At 53.5% G+C, this 6,918-nt stretch overlaps 1 protein-coding gene across 2 annotated transcripts in view; it reads left to right on the top strand.

Annotated features, from left to right (window-relative positions):
* Btbd9 (BTB domain containing 9) overlaps positions 1–6,918 on the top strand; it is a 354,330-nt gene that overhangs the window by 340,809 nt on the left and 6,603 nt on the right. The window lies entirely within an intron of this gene.

Below are 6,918 nucleotides of genomic sequence, written 5' to 3'. Positions count from 1 at the left end.
CTGTTGTCCCTGTGTGCTGTGCGGGTGACCCTGCTGTTGTCCCTGTGCACCCTCTCTCTCTTGCTCTGTTGACATTCCTCACTAGCCCCTGAAAAGGCTCTGACTAAAGACAGCCACGGTGAGATGGAGAGCAAGAGCAAAATGAGAGCCCTAAATTACTGACTGTGCCCGCACCGAGCCTGCCACGGTCATTTCTGCTTCTCAGAGCCACCAGAGCTCTCGGGGGCCTCTGTGCTTGGGGTGTAGCTAGCATGTGCTTGGCGTGTAGCTAGCGTGTGCTGCGCTCCGGGTGGGTGATAGCATAGAAGGGAAGCCTGTGGCATTAGCACCTACACCAGTGGTCACTTGCTGGCCTCCTGCCCTTTCTCTGAGGTGCGGACTCTGTCTGAGTGGAAGTCTGGGACAGGGTCCTGGAGAATTCAGGGCCGCCCTGGCCAGAGTGTCCCTACATGTGAAGGAAAAACATGTTAGCTAGCAAACGAAAGGACAAGACAGACGAGAGGAATGCTATTGGGGGCTTCTCCTGCCTCTGGGAAAGAGGACTCTACATCGTCACTGGCACCTTACCCCACTAGAGCTGACCCAGATGTGACAGTTGTTTTCATGATGTCCCTTCTTGCAGAAAGTATCCAGGTGTGTTGAGTGCTTCAAATAACACTTTCAAAAGTAGAAACATTGTTAAAATTTAGATCTGTTTTTGCCTTTTTACTTACTGAGGAAACTAGGGAGCCACACCCACAATGGTTTCTTACACAGAGCAGCTTGTAAATAGAACCCCAAATGTTTTCTCCTTCTTCTGCAAAACTAACCTGAAAATTTCAAAAGAATAAGTCCACTGACACTTTTACAGATGTCTGAACTTTCCGTCCTAAGCAGGTATGGTGGCCAACTGGAAAACATCTTAAATCATAGAATACATGACGAACAGGTCTTCAAGGTAGAATCTTTAAACTGTCATCCTGAGAGCGTACTGAAGGCACAAAAAGCCTACATCTCCCTGTAGACGTGAAGATGTAGCCCACGCCCAGACAGAACGTTTCTTGCTGCTCCACTGTGTTTGGGGATACCCTCTGGGAAAAGCAGTGTCCCTTGTCAGGGCAGAGTGAAGAGAGGAGGGAGGAGGATGACTCAGAGCTGGAGAGCAGAACTCCTGGGGACAGTGCTGAGGGACAGCTGATGTGGCCCAGGCAGTTAGCTGATGTGGGGGACAGCCAGAGAAAGGAAGCTAGGGATGACTGACTGGGAAGGCGCTGTTCTGTCAGCCTAGGGGAGCCTGTAGCATGCTGTCAGAACAGATATCTATGTCTCTTACACCTCAGAGGCCAGCCTTCCAGGGCCAGGGTGCATGCAGTCTGCCTGGCAGAGAAGATGGCTCTACCCTTGCATGGCCTTTCTTGGGACATATACCTAGAAGTGGAGTTAACGTGAGCTCTGGTTCCCTCTCCCTTCCTGTGAGGACACTAATTACAGGGCTCTAGCCCCATGATCCCTAGTGGCCTCAAAGGCCCAGTCTTCTAGTGCTGTTCCTAGGGCAGGGGTGGGGCCAGTCATACCATATAAATCTGGGGGAATGCAGACATGGAGTTCTTACAGTGGCCTCTGTTTAGTCCAGAACTTGTTTCCCCTCAGCTGAGTTCTTATGCCCCAGGCTTGTACTGATGTTGCTGTTGTCAGGTGCACAGGAGGACCTGGGTCTTGTTTTTTTCAGCCATAAAATATACACTGTGTTCATAAAAGAAAGGAGCCCATGAGCACCCTGCTGCTTTGCCAGGGAAGTCTTGAGAGAAGGCAGGCAGAGAGGGGGTGTGAGAAGCCCCCATGGGGACAAGCTGTCCTAGTCAGTGTGCGTGTGGCTGAGATGCTTCTTGTAGGGACTCCAGTAGCCCTACAGCCTGGAGCCCGTGAGTTAACAAGTTCTCACCCTCCGTGGTAGAGTCTACCTTAACCTCCAAACATCCAGCTGGCTTAGAGTAACAGAGGGTAGATACAGAGGAGGACTCTGTCATGGACCGTGTCTAGCCCAGCCTTCTTGAATCCAGAGACTCAGCATCTGTCTGCTGTGGTAATTTCCCCTCTACTTTAAATCTAGGCAGCTCTAGGCCATGGCAGCTGCTCGGTCTGTTGAGGTTCCGGTCTCTCAGTCACCAGTTGAGCATGCTCCCCCCAGCCTTCTCTCCTCTGAGAAGCTCTGCTTCTCCTCCCTGCTGGCCCAGTTCCCACCTCGCCACAGAAGATGGCAGACAGCGTGGTGGGTCCATCCATGTTGGATGTGCATAACCGTGTGCTGAAGGACACCAAGAGTCCCCGTACATATGCCACAGACCAGGAGAGATATCACATGATAAAACTGCTAAGGCAGAGGTAAGGGACAGCCGCTGAATCAGGCAGGAGGAGAGCCCTACTCTCAACTTGGTTGTGGCCAAGTGTGTTGAGTTCTCATTAACCGTGTGTATATATCTAAGGGACTCTGGACCAGGATACATTTTTCCCTATCTCAGCTCTCGAAGCTTCTGTACCATGGTCTCTTGATGGTGAAGTCACTTTCCTAAGAGCTGGGCCAGGGCCAGGGCCAGTGTTACATCTAGTCAGGGTGGTCTCCAACATCTGTCTGCTGTGTCTCCCCAAAAAATCATGATAGTGAGGTGCCAAAGTGGGCGCCGCTCCTGCCTGTCCCGTACCTCAGGTAACTGCATCGCAGGCTCCTGGGCTTGCTTTGTACAAGAAACATGCTAGGTCTGTGGGGAAACTGAGGTCGAGCCTGTCTAGGAACTGTAGCCTCTGTGCCCGGCAGAGTGTCCCTCTTCAAGAGCCCTGTACTCAAGTAACATATATTTCTAAGTCATGTTTCAAGTAGTGGACAGGGGTACGGGGTATCTGCGGTGGGCCTTGGTGCAGGCGTCCGCACAGATGGCTGAAGGGCGGGGTTTCCTCTGAGCATCCTGAGAGCATCTAGAGAGGGCTAGCGGGTCGTCCTACTCTAGATGCCCCATGTCAGGAATGGTAAGCAGCTGTGGTCGCTGCAGGAGGGTCTCACTGCAGCAGCAGGGCAGGGTCTACCTTTGGCTTCTTGAGCTGCCTTCCAGGATGAGGGGGCCTGTAAGTGGTTCTGGGATCCTAGTCCACCTTGTTCCCATAGCAACATGTGGGTTTAGTGGGAAAATAAAGCCAGGGAAACAGACTCTGGAAAAACTAAATAAATGTTCATTGCTGGCCAGGATGATTATTTTCCAGACTTCCTCTGGCGTATGCCCTGACCCCTGAAGGACTGTCTCTCAGTGTTCTCCCCAGAGACATCTAGGCCCAGAAGGCCTCTCAGTGCAGCGGCAGGCATGCAACAAACAGCAAGTGGCTACAGGCTCAGAGCAAACAGCCCCAGCCTGCACAAGATAGCCCCAGCCTGCAGCCCCGCTGTTCCTGCAGGGAGACTGGCACCCCTGGAGTGTGCAGCATGCACTGACCTGGAACACACAGGCTCAGGGGACTCCATGGACAAGGTGCTGAGTGCTAGGACAAGGTGCTAAGTTCTGGGACAAGATGCTGAGTGCTGGGACAAGATGCTTAGTGCTGGGACAAGGTACTGAGTGCTAGGACAAGGTGCTGAGTGCTAGGACAAGGTACTGAGTGCTAGAACAAGGTGCTGAGTGCTAGGACAAGGTGCTGAGTGCTAGAACAAGGTACTGAGTGCTGGGGCAAGGTGCTGAGTGCTGGAACAAGGTGTTGAGTGCTGGGACAAGGTGCTGAGGCAGAGGGACTGTGTTATAAGACCAGCAGCGGCCTGGGTACCAGCCAGTTGGACTTGGAGAACAGTCCCAGAGTAGGCCCAGTGCCTGCACTGCAGCTCTTGAGAGCAGAGATCATGGCATGGCACACGGTGGTCCTCGGTCCTCTGCAGGGTGGGTGGGGTCAGAGTGTCGAGTAGGAGTCAAGGGTCACTAGTGAGAAGAGTAGGAACCAGGAGGAGGGAGAGCTGGAGTCTTGCCCAAGGTTGTGTCCCCTTGTCCTGGGAGGAGCGGGTGCCACGGCGCTTGTGAGAAGCCGGAGGGGGGGAGCAGTGCAGGGAGGGCCGCAGACTTGAGCAGCACAGGGCTCTGAATGGAGGTTAGGTGCCTGTGGAAAGGCCAGAGGGGCCACCAGCTAGCATGTGGCAGGGAGGTGGGAAAAGACAGGCCACAGTGTGCCACGGTGTGCCACCTTCCCCCACCACTCTGTGACCCAAGTCACTTCACCGTTGTCCTTTGTAGGAGTAAGCCCTGGCCAGGTCACATCTGCCAGGGCTGGGAACTCAGGCATCCTGGAAGCCCAGGGTTTGGTTTGCTTTTAAACGACTTGCAAGATTCCTCACACACTAACAAGAGGCCGTTTAACCATTCACCTTGGTTAGGCTCTGTGTCCTCTCACCAGACGTCTAAGAAGAACAGCTCCCAGAAGGAACAGGTCTGCAGTGGTCACAGGCCACGTGCACTCATGCATGGTGGTAGGGTGGTGCTCACAGTCAGGGTGCATCATCCCTCAGTTAGGCCCTTCTGGAAATGGCTTCACAAGACACCAGAGTTGTCTGTGCCTCACCCGTCTCCTAGGAGACTCTAAATCTAGTCAAAAGGCCAACTCAGAAACGACACCCTCACATTAAACAGAAGAAGAAGAGGAAAAAGATCGTAGCTCTACCTAGGGAAAGGTTATTTTTTTCCAGAACTTTCCAAACAGTAGGGTTGTAGTTCTCTGTAGGAAGAAGTAGTGCTAGGCCTAAGCATTTTCACCAAAATCTTAATTCTACACCTAGGGATAAATACTTATAGAAAATAATAGCGTACGCCTTTAATCCTAGCACTTGGGAGGTGGAGGCCACCCCCAGCTATGTAATGAATGTCAGGCCATTCTGGCTTTCATGAAACCCTATCCCAGCCCTCCTTTCCCAGATGTCTCCTGTTAAGTGGTCCCTTGTTTGAACATAGCACTGTGGTGGTGTGAAGAAGAACGGCCTCTGTTGGCTGACATATTTGAATGCTCAGTCACTGGAAAGCTATACTATTTAAAAAGATTGGAAAGATTAGGAGGTGTGGCCTTGTTGGAGGAAGTATGTCACTGAAGGGAGGCTTTTGGGTCTCCAAGGTGAGCAGGAGAGAGGTCACTGGCTGCCATTCAGGGCACAGCTGACGTGGTGGTGGGTGGTGGATGGAGGGACGGTCCTCAAGCCTTCATCTACCTTGAGGGCAGCCAGCGAGAGGAAGGCTCTGTTTTATACAGACATGGCACCTTGGACATGCAAGTCAGAAGTGTGGATCAGAAATGCTGTTTGCACTGATCGGCAGGAATGTGCTCTGTGCAGATCACTGAGCTGAGAAACAAGTCATTGATCAGTGTTTAGTCCCTTTTCTCAATTTCTGCTGCAGTTCACAGTTCACAGTGGGCTTTGGGCTAATCGGTTCTCCCTCACTACCCCTGCCCTCCCCTCTTTGTCCCCTCCCTCCCCCCATGCTCTCCTCCCTCCGCCTTCTGAAAAACATTGAAAAAGTAAGCGTGTGGTTTAACTGAAAGGCCAGGCCAGCACACGTATGCCACACAGGCTCCCAGGAGGGCCAGGCCAGGCCAGACCATTTCAGACATGCCAGGATTCCAGTTCCCAGAGAGGCCTGGCACTGTGACAATAAACAGCGACCACAAGAAGGGACACGGGTGTAAGAAAGGCTGAGTCCGATCCATATACATGACGACACTGCACATTGGCCGGTCCTCTCAGAGGAGAGATCTGGGCCACTGAAGATGGTTCGGCGAAGGTGCCCCTTCACAAGCGGAGCAATCAGACAGGCTGATGGGACACACGATTGCCGAAAAGTTGAAGGGAAAATGACGCGGAGACCATGGTAATGGCTTTGCATAAATCCCAAGTGTGGCTCTGCCAGGTATGCCTCATTCACTTCTGGTCACACCGTTCCCAAGGAGTATTGCAGTCTGGGGAAGCTTCTGAGGAAAGCGATTGAATCACACTATCTCCTGAGCAAAGGGAAGGCCAGGATTAGCCATTTCACCTTGTGCAAGGCCCACACGGGCCTGGTGGCAAGAGGGGAGGGGGAGTTGTGGGGGAGGGGAAGAAGTGAGTCAGGAACATTCCCAAGGGGCTGCCCTCAAGTGTAAGGGGCTACACCTCCATTTGGAGACCAGAGGCCCAACTGCAGGCCCTTTTAGAGGTCCATGTATGACGTGGACGGTGTTTGGGGGTCAAAGGGAAGGTGCCTGGCCTGTGTGTTGTGGTTCTGGCGAGCTGCACGCACGGGGCATTTCCGGGCATCTCTGATAGCACAGGGATGGCTGTGTACGCCGTGCCCTGAGCTGGGATGATTGAGCCAGGCACAGTGTTCACAGGTGACCAGAGCAGGTGGAAGGCGGGTGCCAGAGAGAGGTCCTAGGGCCAGACCTGGCCTAGATGTCCTCCCACTCATCCTGTCTGTCCCATAGCTCTGTAGGGCCTGGTACAGGCAGCCTTCCCTGTAGTATAAGGACCAGTTCTCCGGAGTGTCCCCTAAGGCTCACTCCAGGCACCTGCGCTCCTGACACAGGGATGGTTACACTGCTCCCCTGTCAGAACCCTGTACATGGCAGGCATTCCAGTAAGCCAGACAGCTTCCCCTTGCTGTGCTGAGTAAGCTCTCCCCAGCCCTAGACGACCCTACCCTAGGACCAAACTGGTCGGAACTGGTGCTCAGCAGTTGTTGTACATTGAAAAGAACATCAGCCCGAGAGGACCCATGAGCCTCTGCGGGCATCCATGTGTGGGAGGGGCAGTGAGGGCTGCGTGGAGCCCACGGCCTGCCAGACCGAGGGCCACTGCAGGACTGTTGATCCTGCAGCTCCTGTCACTGCGTCTGTCACTGCATCTGTCCCTGTCTCTGCGTCTGTCCCTGTCTCTGCGTCTGTCCCTGT

The sequence above is a fragment of the Grammomys surdaster genome, unplaced genomic scaffold, assembly GCF_004785775.1.
Source record: "Grammomys surdaster isolate TR1022 unplaced genomic scaffold, NIH_TR_1.0 183, whole genome shotgun sequence".
Taxonomy (NCBI): Eukaryota; Metazoa; Chordata; class Mammalia; order Rodentia; family Muridae; genus Grammomys; species Grammomys surdaster.
This window is presented reverse-complemented; position numbering and strand designations above follow the sequence as displayed.